We start from the raw sequence: 15485 nt of genomic DNA on the forward strand, positions 1-15485 counted from the left end.
GTACAACACACCTAGTTGTCTGTGGCTTCAGACAGTAATTCCTTCTCTCTCTCTCTCTCTCTCTCTCTCTCTCTCTCTCTCTCTCTCTCCCCTCTCAATCTATCTCTCACCCTCCACTCATCCATTCTACTTTTTCCAATCTCACACTTTCTCTCTCTCAAATCACCAAATTAACAGTGTGTCTCACCCCCTCACCGATCCTAATTTATCCTCACTTTTTCATCACTCACATTTTCTCTCTCCTTCTCCCATCTCCCCCCCTTCTCTCTCTCAATCTATCTCTCCCCCTCCACTCATCCATTCTAGTTTTTCCAGTCTCACACTTTCTCCCTCTCTCAAATCATCAAATTAACAGTGTGTCTCACCCCCTCACCCATCCTAATTTATCCTCACTTTTTCATCACTCACATTTTTCTCTCCTTCTCTCATCTCCCCCCCCCCCTTCTCTCTCTCAATCTCTCTCTCCCTCTCCACTCATCCATTCTAGTTTTTCCAGTCTCACATTTTCTCCCTCTCTCAAATCATCAGATTAACAGTGTGTCTCTCCCCCTCACCCATCCTAATTTGTCCTCACTTTTTCATCACTCACAATTTCTCTCTCCTTCTCCCATCTCCCCCCCCTCTCTCAATCTATATCTCCCCCCTCCACTAATCCACTCAAATTTTTCCAGTCTCACGCGCTCTCTCTCTCTCTCTCTCTCTCTCTCTCTCTCTCTCTCTCTCTCTCTCTCTCTCAAATCATCAAATTAACAGTGTCTCTCCCCCAAACCCATCCTAATTTATCCTCACTCTCACTTTTCTTCACTCACAATTTCTCTCTCCTTCTTCCATCTTGCCCCTCCCCCTCTCTCTCTACCTCTCTCTCTCTCTCTCTCTTCCCTCACCCCCCAATTTTACCCCACCTTGCTCTCACTTTTCTTCACTCATACTTTCTCTCTTTCTCCCTTTGAGTCTCCATCAATCTATCCATCTGCCCCTCACCCCCTCTAATTTTCACTGTCTAGCTCTGACTGTTCCTCGCTCAGACTCCGTCTCTCTCTTCTTTCCTCCTTGTCTCTCCTTCCCTCCTACCGATACTAAAACAACTAGAAATTCACTCACATGCACACAAATAATTAAAAACTGGTAACACACACATCTATCATCCTGAAATGAATACCAATTCACAGAAACAAGCACAAAACAAAGATATCAAAACACACATTCAAATGTTCCCAGAAACAACTGGCAACACCACACGAAACAAAACATGAAGAAAATCAGTGTTCATTTCCTAGTGCTGTGCAAATGAAATTTTGTATTCAAATAACCGGAACAGCCACAAAAATTGAACACCAACGAATGTAGAACAGCATCTACGAAATCAGCAAGTAATAATTTAAACTATTAAGAAGTTATAGAAACAGCTTATAGCTTCCGTGTAAAACGTCAAATATGTAAAATATACTAGTGTAAACACAAATATGTAGCCTATAGATTCAGGCCACTGAATGTGTCTTTCAAACCGTAAAGACGCAATGTGGCGAGGAAAACTCGTTTTATTTGTTGCAATTAGACGTGTTCAAAGAGATAATTGTTAACATGACGTACTGTGTAGAGATTCGGTACGGCGTATTTCGTGTGAGACCGTAACACAAGGAGGAGGAATGTATGTGAAGCTTGTGAGACACACTATTACCAAAAATTCTGAAGAACAGAAAAAGGCTTCCATTCACAGTCGTATAACAGTGACTTCCTAGAAGAGCACCTGCCAAACATTCTTTGGCACCAGTGGGAATACCGGCTGTAAAATTGGCACCGTGTCTACAGATTCTTAAATACCTCCCATCGCAACAGCAGGGCATAGTCTGCGTGATACATAATGGCGCTCACGTCTTTTGGTACTCTACACTCAGTAGTTCAAATGGCTCTGAGCACTATGGGACTCAACTGCTGTGGTCATAAGTCCCCTAAAACTTAGAACTACTTAAACCTAACTAACCTAAGGACATCACACACATCCATGACCGAGGCAGGATTCGAACCTGCGACCGTAGCGGTCGCGCGGTTCCGGACTGCAGCGCCTAGAACCGCTCGGCCACCCAGGCCGGCGACCGGATTGTATGTGCAGAAAAATTTTGCATGTGTTTCAGTACTACAACATGGGCTTCCGAGACTCTTTCCAGCATATTTCTGCATGCTACGTCGTTTTATAAACTACGTTTTTATCTGAGACGCATTTTACGTGTACAAGAAGGGTAACTTTGAATCTCCGTATCTTGGAAACGGATTAAGATATCAAGAAAGCCGGCCGGGGTGGTCGAGCGGTTCTAGGCGCGTCAGTCTGGAACCGCGCGACCGCTACAATCGCAGGTTCGAATCCTGCTTGGGGCATGGATGTGAGTGATGTCCTTAGGTAGTTAGGTTTAAGCAGTTCTAAGTTCTACGGGACTGATGACCTGAGATAGTGCTCAGAGCCATTTTTTGAGATGTACGGCGTATGTCAATGCGGTATTCAAACTGTTGCCACACCGCAGCCAGCATGTCTCGAGTTACAACTTCCACAGCTGCTGTTATGCGATGTCTCAGTTCATTCATTGTTGTTGGTAACGGAGGGACGTAAACAGAGTCTTTTATAAAGCCCCACAAGAAATAATCGCATACAGCCAGGTCCGGTGACCTTGGAGGCCAGTAATGTAAGGCTGAATCATTTGGTCAAGGGCGACCAATCCATCGTTCAGTAATCTGTCGATTAAAAATTCCCGCACTTCCAGATAGCAGTATGGTGGTGCCCCATCCATTGATAAATGAAGTCGTTCGAATCAAATTGTAGGAAAAGAAAGATTTCAAGCATATCGAGATATGTCCTTCCTGTAACAGTGTTCTCGGAAAAGAAAAATGGTCCGTACACCTTTTTCGCATGAAACTGTACAAAACACATTAAATTTTCGAGAGTCTCTCTCATGTTGTACAACTTCTTGTCGTTGTTTCGTACCGCATAGTCTGATAGTCTGACATTATGACGGTTCACCTTTCCATTTAAGTGCAATGTCGCCTCGTCACTAACAGCTAAGTACGGAAGGAAACTGTCATCCTCCATCTTGCCGAGAACGAAATTACAGAACTCCGCACGTTATTCTTTCTCACCTTCACGAAGACCTTGCAGTAGCTGAATTTTGTACGGATTCGTGTGTAAACGTCGACGCAACACACGCCAGACGGACATTGGGGGCGTGTTGAACTCTGTAGCTGCACGGCGAACGGATTTCTGCGGGCTCCTTGTGAAACTACAAATGGCGGAAGCGTTCCACGTCTGTGTCGGACACTCGGGGACGGCCCGGCTATTTGCCTTCACACGAACAACCTGTTTCTCGGAATTTTTCTTGCCATCGTCTACTGCTCTGTGCTGTGCGAGGATCCACACCATTCCTACTACGAAAGTCACGCTGAAAAGTTATTACTGACCCGCACCGCGCAAAACCTACAACACAAAACGCTTTCTGTTGCCCCGACACCATTTTTACTAGAACTGAAGTGGTCGCACACTGCTGCTATCTAGCGGGAACCATGTAAAAGAGAGTTTGCTCTTACCAACAGTGCGTTGTTCACACACATATCTAAAATAACATAACAGTTAAAACTTTGAACATAGCTGCTAAGCTTCAGTGACCGTGTCAGAATTATATTAGAACAAATAAGCCCTCGGTCACAAATATTAATCGACGCTACTATTAGCGTCGTCTTCAGAATTAAACTAACCGTTCTAAAACATAATAGGGACATAAGACATTAATAAACTAAAGCATGTACTGACTGGAAAGGGATGCAGTACTTACAAGTCACATTCTAAAAAAAAAAAAAAAAAACAACTAAGGGCTGCTCTTACCTGAGTGAACACGGGTCGCAACAAACATAATAGTTACGATTTTTTTTAAATCGGATATACCCTGCTGTATATCGTAAACATTCCAGCTATTCGTTGCGCGTAGTCGTCTTGGAATACGCAGCTCGATTCTGGTACCCAGAAACTACGTTTTCGGGTGTTTCTCGAAAATTGATTAAGAGTTTTGAAAGCGGGAAGACGGCACTTCTAGATAAATTCCTGGGGAATGTAAAGTTAAACTTTGGACAGTTTGATGCGGTTATTTATTATTTATATTTCGCCTCACTCTGGATTTTACGTGGGTATTTTATGCGTGCATGTCAGGTAATTTTGAACTTCATATCTCGGAAACGGTAAAGGTATCAAGAAAATTTTCAGGGTTATTCCCGATCGAGGTCTTAGGAATATACCGCAGACATTTCAGTCATTTGCTGTGCATATCTATCTCGGAATCCTCTGCTACGTTGTCGTGCGGTGGGAAGGTGAAAATATAGAAAAAAAACCTTTTTTGTGATTTTTTTCGAGGAACGCCTATAAACATGTGGTACGTCTATGAGTTCCATCAATCCCACCGTACGCGAACACCAAATCTAAAAAGAACCAACCAATTTGCTCCATTTGCGTAAACAGGAAGAAGTGTATATTTTTCATGTTTTGACCCCGTACTTGTTGTGCGACGAAGACGATCGTTCTGATGGTACAATAATGTGGCTATCCAAAGCAGTTGACCACACCTTCCTATCACCCACAGAATCCGAGTTATGAGTCCCGGAAAAATCCCTTTTTTGTACGGCGCTTGGGAAATATTAGGTGTCACGTGTCGTCACGTGCATACTGATACGCCTTATATGAGTAGATTACGACAGCATTTTAAGTTTTGAAATTTTTCCAATATTTATGCGAATACTGAAAATCATATCTCGTTTCCCTTGAAAGCAACGTGCAACTTGGACTATGAAGCATGAACCAAATTAGTAATAGATTCGTACATTCCTGGTTCAAAACCACTATCTCGTACAGAATGACCTCCTTCAGCATGGGTTCCGAAAATATCGATCATTTGTGACGGTCCTTTCAGATAGCCTCGAATCAGGGCAGTCAGGTTGGTGAAGTTCTCGGAGTATGTAAATAGAAGCAGATGAAGATCAGTACAAAACTGACGCATCAAGGCTAAAGCGATCAAGCATAAATGTGACATAACAAGAATTAACTGAAGGACTGTATCGCAAGAATTATTACCAGCATCTACGGCCAGCGACATTTATTAACTTCTTTGACCTAACTTTCTGGGCTCGCAGTACTTTTTAATATTTTGCTTGCATGCAAATTGGTGTCTGGGTTCATCACACGCGAATAAATTTAACGCATAAGAGAAGAAGATATACAGAAGTGTCGTCCAGATGTATCAATAACATAAAACTGTTAAACAGGGTCGTTTAGGTTAACTCCCAAAAGTTCACGTCTCGACAATACTTCTTCATGCAAAAGGAGACCTTGGTGTGGTATCGCCTCTGAGAGGGCGAGACGTCTGAATTTGGAACATTATTATAATTTATGGCGCGCCAGTCACGGCCTCGAACGAGACGAGAGAGACAGAGAGCAGAAAAATAACATTCCTCTTTTAATTTTTTTTTTTTATTCGCTCGAGCTGGCGACAGGGTGCGCGCAGATGCTGCGAGTTCAACGAACGCCCGCCAGATGGCAGGCGCCGCCCTGAGCCAGAGACGTTACTCATAGAACAAACAGAGCGCACAATCATCTCTGATGCGCTTAATTGAATGTCCGGTCCGGCGGCCTGCGAAGACGTTGCACGGCCGCGAACAAATATTGATTCGCTTCTCGAGAGCGGGCGTTTGACTCTGTCCGTCTGCGCGACTAATTCTGATCTTCTGCACAGTGAATTCGAGAATATTTAGTGGCATTCGACAGTCGAAACAAGGTTGTTATATTATGATAATTATATAAGACATGTATTTTAAGTTTAGCATCGAATTTTTTTTTCTTTTACACTGACAAGAAAAAAAAATCGCGACAGTGAAAGATATATAATACAGAGTAATGAAATTGTGGGTTACATTTGTCTAGGTAACATATTTAAGTGATTAGCATTGCAAGTTCACAGGTTAATACAAGAGCGAGATAAGCCATTGCAGATGTGAAATGCTGGTACATTAATAACCGGTGTAACTGATGTTCCATATGTGCTCCACTGAAGACGTAGGCCACATGTCAACACACGATAGTGTGTGTTGGGTCACAACGGCGGTATATGTGCGACCATTATCCTGCGGCCGCTGTGACCGTGCGGTTCTAGGCGCTTCAGTCTGGAACCGCCTGACCGCTACGGTCGCAGGTTCGAATCCTGCCTCGGGCATGGATGTGTGTGATGTCCTTAGGTTAGTCAGGTTTAAGTAGTTCTGAGTTCTAGGGGACTGATGACCACAGATGTTAAGTCCCATAGTGCTCAGAGCCATTAGAACCATTTGAGCATTATCCTGTTGGAAAAAAAACCCTGGAATGTTATTCATGGAATGGCACTGCAACAGATCGAATCATCGATTGAAGACAGATCTGGTGATCAAGCAGGCCGACGAAACATGTCGACACTCTGTAGAGCATGTTGCGTTAACAACAGCGGTATGTCGGCGGGCGTTATCCTGTTGGAAAACACCCCCTGGAATGCTCTTCATGAACGGCACCGAAAGTTGCATCACCAGAGGGACGTACAGTATGGCGCGAAAATTTGAATAGATGTAATCTTTCAGATGTAGAAACACACCTACCAACTTTGGTTAATGTGGCACAACTCCTTATCGGCGTTGCGATTTTTTTCCGTAACTGTATATAAACGTAGCAGAAAGTTCAAGGTTTGTAGCAGGAACAGAAAATAGCAGTAACCCTTCCTCCCCAATTCTTCAAAGAATCGAACTTCGTTGTAACGAAAGCCAGTTACTCACGACTGTCAATGTTCATGATGTCACATCTGAACTGCGTGTTGTACAATGATGTAACTTTGCTAGTACATTCACTGGTATGTAAGGATACTATCTGAAAAATGTATTGCGAATAGAACTATTCGTAGCGATATAATCGATTAAGAGTCCGGCCGGAGTGGCCGTGCGGTTCTAGGCGCTACAGTCAGGAACCACGTGACCGCTATGGTCGCAGGTTCGAATCCTGCCTCGGGCATGCATGTGTGTGATGTCCTTAGATTAGTTAGGTGTAAGTAGTTCTACGTTCTAGGGGACTGATGACCTCAGAAGTTAAGTCCCATAGTGCTCAGAGCCATTTGAACCATCAATTAAGACAGCATTCAATATAATATGTATCCTATTGTTATACTCTCTTTCAAATTCTCAAGGTGGCAGGGCTAAAATACAGGGAGCGAAAAGCTATTTACAATTTGTACAGAAACAAAATGGCACTGCCGGCCAGGGTGGACACGTGGTTAAAGGCGCTACAGTCTGGAACCGCGCGACCGCTACGGTCGCAGGTTCGAATCCTGCCTCGGGCATGGATGTGTGTGATGTCCTTAGGTTAGTTAGGTTTAAGTAGTTCTAAGTTCTAGGGGACTGATGACCTTAGAAGTTAAGTCCCATAGTGCTCAGAGCCATTTGAAAATGGCACTTGTAAGAGTCAAGGGGCATGAAAGGGAAGCAGTGGTTATGAAGGGAGTGAGACAGGGTTGTAGCCTCTCGCCGATGTTATTCAATCTGTATATTGAGCAAGCAGTAAAGGAAACAAAAGAAAAATTCGGAGTAGGTACTAAAATCCATGGAGAAGAGATAAAAACTTTGAGGATTGCTAATGACATTGTAATTCTGTCAGAGACAGCAAAGGACTTGGAAGAGCAGTTGAACGGAATGGACAGTGTCTTGAAAGGAGGGTATAAGATGAACATCAACAAAAGCAAAACGAGGATACTGGAATGTAGTCGAATTAAACTAGGTGATGCTGAGGGAATTAGATTAGGAAATGAGACACTTAAAGTAGAAAAACCAGTTTTGCTATTTAGGGAGTAAAATAACTGATGATGGTCGAAGTAGAGAGGATATAAAATGTAGACTGGCAATGGCAAGGAAAGCGTTTCTGAACAAGAGAAATTTGTTGATATCGAGTATAGATTTAAGTGTGAGGAAGTCGTTTCTGAAAGTATTTGTATGGAGTGTAGCCATGCATGGAAGTGAAACATGGACGATAAATAGTTTAGACAAGAAGTGAATAGAAGCTTTCGAAATGTGGTGCTACAGAAGGATGCTGAAGATTAGATGGGTAGATCACGTAACTACTGAGGAGGTATTGAATAGGGTTGGGGAGAAGAGAAGTTTGTGGCACAACTTGACTAGAAGAAGGGATCGGTTGGTAGGCCATGTCCTGAGGCATCAAGGGATCACCAATTTAGTATTGGAGGGTAGCGTGGAGGGTAAAAATCGTAGAGGGAGACCAAGGCATAAATACACTATGCAAATTCAGAATGTAGGGTGCAGTAAGTACTGGGAGATGAAGAAGCTTGCAGAAGATAGAGTAGCATGGAGAGCTGCATCAAACCAGTCTCTGGTCTGAAGAGAACAACATTGTTTATTGAGATACAGCAGTCAGTACGTAAGCAAAACGAATATAGTAGTTAACTGTAGGTATTAAGGAAAGGCTCATGATTTTCGTTGACGATTTGGGTAAGTTCCTCTTCGGACTCTGATGCACTTTCGAATTATCTTGATGACACCATGTATAGCTCTGCTCAGGTCTTCTGGTGCAGTCTTATGAGGGCGACAGTATTCATCATCTGAACGGTGAATACATCTCGTATCTTCACATTTTATTTGTAGACATGGCGTTGCATCATCCTCACAGGCAAAAATCTGAGGGGCGGCCTAGAAACGTGACCATTTCTGGCGACCCATCTTGTGCGGAATGCTGGGAGAACATAGCCAACATTGAAGACAAAGCAACCTCTTTCAATACCGCTGGAAGGCCGTTTTCAAGATAGTTTAGGTAACGGGGTCGTGAAGAGCGCTGCCTCGTAAAAGAATGCTGAGACTTATATTCTAATAGCTGCTTCTTCACGGTGAATGAAAAGTGGCCACATGTTGTATGGAATGCTTTACTCGGTTCTGTCTATCCTAGCACTTTCTATTTAAGTAATACTGCTCCTATTGAAACATTCTGTGTATTACTCATCACTCTTTTGAAGGAGAGTGAGCAAAAGTTTATAGGTTTCTGATATACAGGTTGTTTATACACTTCTGGAAATGGAAAAAAGAACACATTGACACCGGTGTGTCAGACCCACCATACCTGCTCCGGACACTGCGAGAGGGCTGTACAAGCAATGATCACACGCACGGCACAGCGGACACACCAGGAACCGCGGTGTTGGTCGTCGAATGGCGCTAGCTGCGCAGCATTTGTGCCCCGCCGCCGTCAGTGTCAGCCAGTTTGCCGTGGCATACGGAGCTCCATCGCAGTCTTTAACACTGGTAGCATGCCGCGACAGCGTGTACGTGAACCGTATGTGCAGTTGACGGACTTGGAGCGAGGGCGTATAGTGGGCATGCGGGAGGCCGGGTGGACGTACCGCCGAATTGCTAAACACGTGGGGCGTGAGGTCTCTACAGTACATCGATTTTGTCGCCAGTGGTCGGCGGAAGGTGCACGTGCCCGTCGACCTGGGACCGGACCGCAGCGACGCACGGATGCACGCCAAGACCGTAGGATCCTACGCAGTGCCGTAGGGGACTGCACCGCCACTTCCCAGCAAATTAGGGACACTGTTGCTCCTGCGGTATCGGCGAGGACCATTCGCAACCGTCTCCATGAAGCTGGGCTACGGTCCCGCACACCGTTAGGCCGTCTTCCGCTCACGCCCCAACATCGTGCAGCCCGCCTCCAGTGGTGTCGCGACAGGCGTGAATGGAGGGACGAATGGAGACGTGTCGTCTTCAGCGATGAGAGTCGCCTCTGCCTTGGTGCCAATGATGGTCGTATGCGTGTTTGGCGCCGTGCAGGTGAGCGCCACAATCAGGACTGCATACGAACGAGGCACACAGGGCCAACACCCGGCATCATGGTGTGGGGAGCGATCTCCTACACTGGCCGTACACGACTGGTGATCGTCGAGGGGACACTGAATAGTGCACGGTACATCCAAACCGTCATCGAACCCATCGTTCTACCATTCCTAGACCGGCAAGGGAACTTGCTGTTCCAACAGGACAATGCACGTCCGCATGTACCCCGTGCCACCCAACGTGCTCTAGAAGGTGTAAGTCAACTACCCTGGCCAGCAAGATCTCCGGATCTGTCCCCCATTGAGCATATTTGGGAGTGGATGAAGCGTCGTCTCACGCGGTCTGCACGTCCAGCACGAACGCTGGTCCAACTGAGGCGCCAGGTGGAAATGGCATGGCAAGCCGTTCCACAGGACTACATCCAGCATCTCTACGATCGTCTCCATGGGAGAATAGCAGCCTGCATTGCTGCGAAAGGTGGATATACACTGTACTAGTGCCGACATTGTGCATGCTCTGTTGCCTGTGTCTATGTGCCTGTGGTTCTTGTCAGTGTGATCATGTGATGTATCTGACCCCAGGAATGTGTCAATAAAGTTTGCCCTTCCTGGGACAATGAATTCATGGTATTCTTATTTCAATTTCCAGGAGTGTAAAATGAATATCGGGGTTTTGACGCTTTATAATATTTATTATATTCAACTTACAGTTATAAATCATATGTCAAATGAAGGAGCAACTCAGACAGTTTTAGCAAGAACCTTACAAGTGTCCAATGTGAGCACCATTTGTCACACGGCGCACATCAAGTGTATAGCCGAGTTCTTCCCAAACGTTGATAAGTGTGTCTTCAGTGATTGTAGCAACAGCTGCTTCAGTCCGGTTTCTTAGTTGAGGGAGGTCTGCTGGTAGCGGAGGCGCGTACACACGATCCTTGATGAAGCCCCAAAGGAAAAAATCGCATGGCGTTAGGACGGGTGAACGTGGAGGCCATGCAAAGCAAGCCCTGTCATTGGACCCAGGGCTTGGGTGCGGTGAAGTTCAACCAATCGTGTACTTCGTTATGCCAGTGAACGTTTAGAAGGCGCTTGTTAAAACTGTTTGAGTTGCTCTTTCATTTGACTTATCATTTATAACTGTAAGTTTAATGTAATAAATATTATAAAGCTTTAAAACCCCGATATTTATTTATAAACACCCTGTATAATGATGTTGTGCCCACTATTGCTTCACGTTAGGAAATCATCAGTGATAATTAAGTGACAGAACTTGAAACACTACTGTGAAATTTTCAAATTTTCGTGCTCGACAATGAAAAGGTGGCAATGTGCCCATCAAAAATTAAATGGAGCAAGGGTAGAATGTCTTAAAATAATGAGAAAAGAAATGAAAAAAATTGGTAAATACGTGATTAGAGGGATGAAAACGTGATAATATGAAAATGACGAGAGACTGGGTTAAATAAAGCTTATAACCATGTGTTCAACAAAACAAAAGAGAATTGGGAAAATAGTATTTGTTGCAAAATAAAAATAGCATCGTAACTGTCCCATAAAAAGATAAATACTCAACAAATTAAACAGTATGAAGAAAGAGGACATTAGAGAATAAGTGATCATCTGCAAATCAGGAAGGAGAATCCATGATAACAAAACAAAATGGAGTGAATATGTAAGAGAATGAGGAGCCAAAGATTTCCTTTTAAAATCGTAAGCTATTTGTATAGAATAGGACGGCCTTCCGTTTTTTCCAAAACCTTCGATCAGTCACGAATTGGAAATCACAATGTTGTTTTTGTTGTGGTCTTCAGTCCAGAGACTGGTTTGATGCAGCTCTCCATGCTACTCTATCCTGTGCAAGCTTCTTCATCTCCCAGTACCTACTGCAGCCTACATCCTTCTGAATCTGCTTAGTGTATTCATCTCTTGGTCCCCCTCTACGATTTTTACCCACCACGCTGCCCTGCAATGCTAAATTGGTGATCCCTTGGTGCCTCAGAACATGTCCTACCAACCGATCCCTTCTTCTAGTCAAGTTGTGCCACAAACTCCTCTTCTCCCCAATTCTATTCAACACCTCCTCATTAGTTATGTGATCTACCCATCTAATCTTCAGCATAATCTTCACAATAAACATTTTAAAAAATTATTTGCAACAGTTAACTACACCTTCCAGGTACTTCTCTACACTGTCGCCTTTCCCAATGAGACATTTGTCGTAGACTGGTACCAACATTCCAATACCCTTGTCATAGAAAGCTGCAGCCTGCAATTTCCAACTTCTCTACACTGGTCTGCAGTTCGCTGTCTGCTTAAATGGTGCCGTCACAGACAGTGGTTCATGTGAGTGAAGAGACGAAAATCAGAGGGAACCAACTCTGGGGTGTATGGTGGGTGATCAAACACTTTCCGTCGAAAATGCTGCAAGAGCATACTCAGCGCCCCTGCAGTGTGCGGCCGAGAATTGTCGTACAGAAGGAACTGCACGACAGGTAAGTCATGTGGGGTTGCATAACACCAGGCGAAACCCCCTAACAGACGCTTCACATATGGAGAGTCACTGTTGCCGAACACATCTTCATGTGCTCAGCGTGTGCTCAGAACTGAAAACTGTGATGTGACGCAGTAGGCAGTCATACTGAAGACACGGCACATCACATCTGCACAACGCTTTGACGGATTTACACTGTGGTTTTAACTTTGCAAACAGAAGTTGAAAAAAATGGCCATCGTGTTAGTTACTCTCTTTAAAACAGTTTTTTGTTGAGTCATCAGTCTTCTGACTGGTTTGATGCGGACCGCCACGAATTCCTCTGTCAACCTCTCCATCTCAGAGTATCACTTGCAGCCTATGTCCTCGATTATCTGCTGAGTGTTTTCCAATCTCTGTCTTCCTCTACAGTTTTTGCCCTCTACAGCTCCCTCTAGTACCATAGGAGTCATTCCCTCATGTCTTAGCAGATGTCCTATCATCCTGTCCCCTCTCCTTGTCACTGTTTCCCACATATTCCTTTCCTCTCTGATTCTGTGCAGAACCTACTCATTCCTTAGTGTATCAGTACACCTAATTTTCAATATTCTTCTGTTGCTCCAAACCTCAAATGATTCAATTCTCTCCTCTTCTGGTTTCCCCACAGTCCATTTTTCGCTACCATACACTGCTGTGCTCCAAACGTACATTCTCAGAAATTTACTCCTCATATCTAGGCCTATGTTTGATATTGGTAGACTTATCTCAGCCAGGAATGCCTTTTCCGCCAGTGCTAGTCCGCTTTTGATGTCCTCCTTGCTCTGTCCTTCATTAGTTACTTTGCAGCCTAGGTAGCAGACTTCCTTAACTTCATCTACGCTCCTGGAAATTGAAATAAGAACACCGTGAATTCATTGTCCCAGGAAGGGGAAACTTTATTGACACATTCCTGGGGTCAGATACATCACATGATCACACTGACAGAACCACAGGCACATAGACACAGGCAACAGAGCATGCACAATGTCGGCACTAGTACAGTGTATATCCACCTTTCGCAGCAATGCAGGCTGCTATTCTCCCATGGAGACGATCGTAGAGATGCTGGATGTAGTCCTGTGGAACGGCTTGCCATGCCATTTCCACCTGGCGCCTCAGTTGGACCAGCGTTCGTGCTGGACGTGCAGAACGCGTGAGACGATGCTTCATCCAGTCCCAAACATGCTCGATGGGGGACAGATCCGGAGATCTTGCTGGCCAGGGTAGTTGACTTACACGTTCTAGAGCAAGTTGGGTGGCACGGGATACATGCGGACGTGCATTGTCCCGTTGGAACAGCAAGTTCCCTTGCCGGTCTAGGAATGGTAGAACGATGGGTTCGATGACGGTTTGGATGTACCGTGCACTATTCAGTGTCCCCTCGACGATCACCAGTCGTGTACGGCCAGTGTAGGAGATCGCTCCCCACACCATGATGCCGGGTGTTGGCCCTGTGTGCCTCGTTCGTATGCAGTCCTGATTGTGGCGCTCACCTGCACGGCGCCAAACACGCATACGACCATCATTGGCACCAAGGCAGAGGCGACTCTCATCGCTGAAGACGACACGTCTCCATTCGTCCCTCCATTCACGCCTGTCGCGACACCACTGGAGGCGGGCTGCACGATGTTGGGGCGTGAGCGGAAGACGGCCTAACGGTGTGCGGGACCGTAGACCAGCTTCGTGGAGACGGTTGCGAATGGTCCTCGCCGATACCCCAGGAGCAACAGTGTCCCTAATTTGCTGGGAAGTGGCGGTGCGGTCCCCTACGGCACTGCGTAGGATCCTACGGTCTTGGCGTGCATCCGTGCGTCGCTGCGGTCCGGTCCCAGGTCGACGGGCACGTGCACCTTCCGCCGACCACTGGCGACAACATCGATGTACTGTGGAGACCTCACGCCCCACGTGTTGAGCAATTCGGCGGTACGTCCACCCGGCCTCCCGCATGCCCACTATACGCCCTCGCTCAAAGTCCGTCAACTGCACATACGGTTCACGTCCACGCTGTCGCGGCATGCTACCAGTGTTAAAGACTGCGATGGAGCTCCGTATGCCACGGCAAACTGGCTGACACTGACGGCGGCGGTGCACAAATGCTGCGCAGCTAGCGCCATTCGACGGCCAACACCGCGGTTCTTGGTGTGTCCGCTGTGCCGTGCGTGTGATCATTGCTTGTACAGCCCTCTCGCAGTGTCCGGAGCAAGTATGGTGGGTCTGACACACCGGTGTCAATGTGTTCTTTTTTCCATTTCCAGGAGTGTATTTCGTGGCCACCCATCTTGACGTTAAGTTTCTCCTTTTCTCATTTCTGCAACTTCTCATCTTTCTTCAATGTACTCTCAATGCATATTCTGTACTCATTAGACTGTTCATTCGATTCAGCAGATCGTGTAATTCTTCTTCATTTTCACTCGGGCTAGCAATGTCATCAGTGAATCGTATCATTGATATCCTTTCACCTTGAATTTTAATGCCACTCCTCAACCTTTCATCATTGCTTCCTCAACGTACAGGTGGAACAGTAGAGGCTAAACACTGCATCCGTGTCTTACCCCTTTTTCATCCGAGCAGCTCTTTCTTGGTTCAAAAATGGTTTAAATGGCTCTGAGCACTACGGGACTTAACTTCTGAGGTCATCAGTCCTCTAGAACTTAGAACGACTTAAACCTAACTAACCTAAGGACATCACACACAGCCGTGCCGGAGGCAGGATTCGAACCTGCGACCGTAGCGGTCGCGCGGCTCCAGACTGTAGCGCCTAGAACCGCTCGGCCACTCCGGCCGGCCTCTTTCTTGATCATCCAGTCTTATTATTCCTTCTTGGCTATTGCACATATTCTATATTACCTGTCTGTCCTTATAGCTTCAAACAGTACGCTGGTTGCTTTCTAGTGCTGTAATCAGTGGCACTAGGGTGTCATGTGCTTAAGACAGTCATTGCCGTGAAGTTCTGTGTGTGTAACAGTCTGCTGTAGAGAACCACCGCAGTTATGTGGGTCTATGTGGGGAGAGGATAGAACAGCAGAGAGCAACTATCGTGTCTGAACATGGGGCCACACCTTGAATGAATTTGCCAGGTTGTTTGATGTATCAACAAGAGGCATACA

The sequence above is a fragment of the Schistocerca cancellata genome, chromosome 11 (assembly GCF_023864275.1).
Source record: "Schistocerca cancellata isolate TAMUIC-IGC-003103 chromosome 11, iqSchCanc2.1, whole genome shotgun sequence".
NCBI classification, from domain to species: domain Eukaryota; kingdom Metazoa; phylum Arthropoda; class Insecta; order Orthoptera; family Acrididae; genus Schistocerca; species Schistocerca cancellata.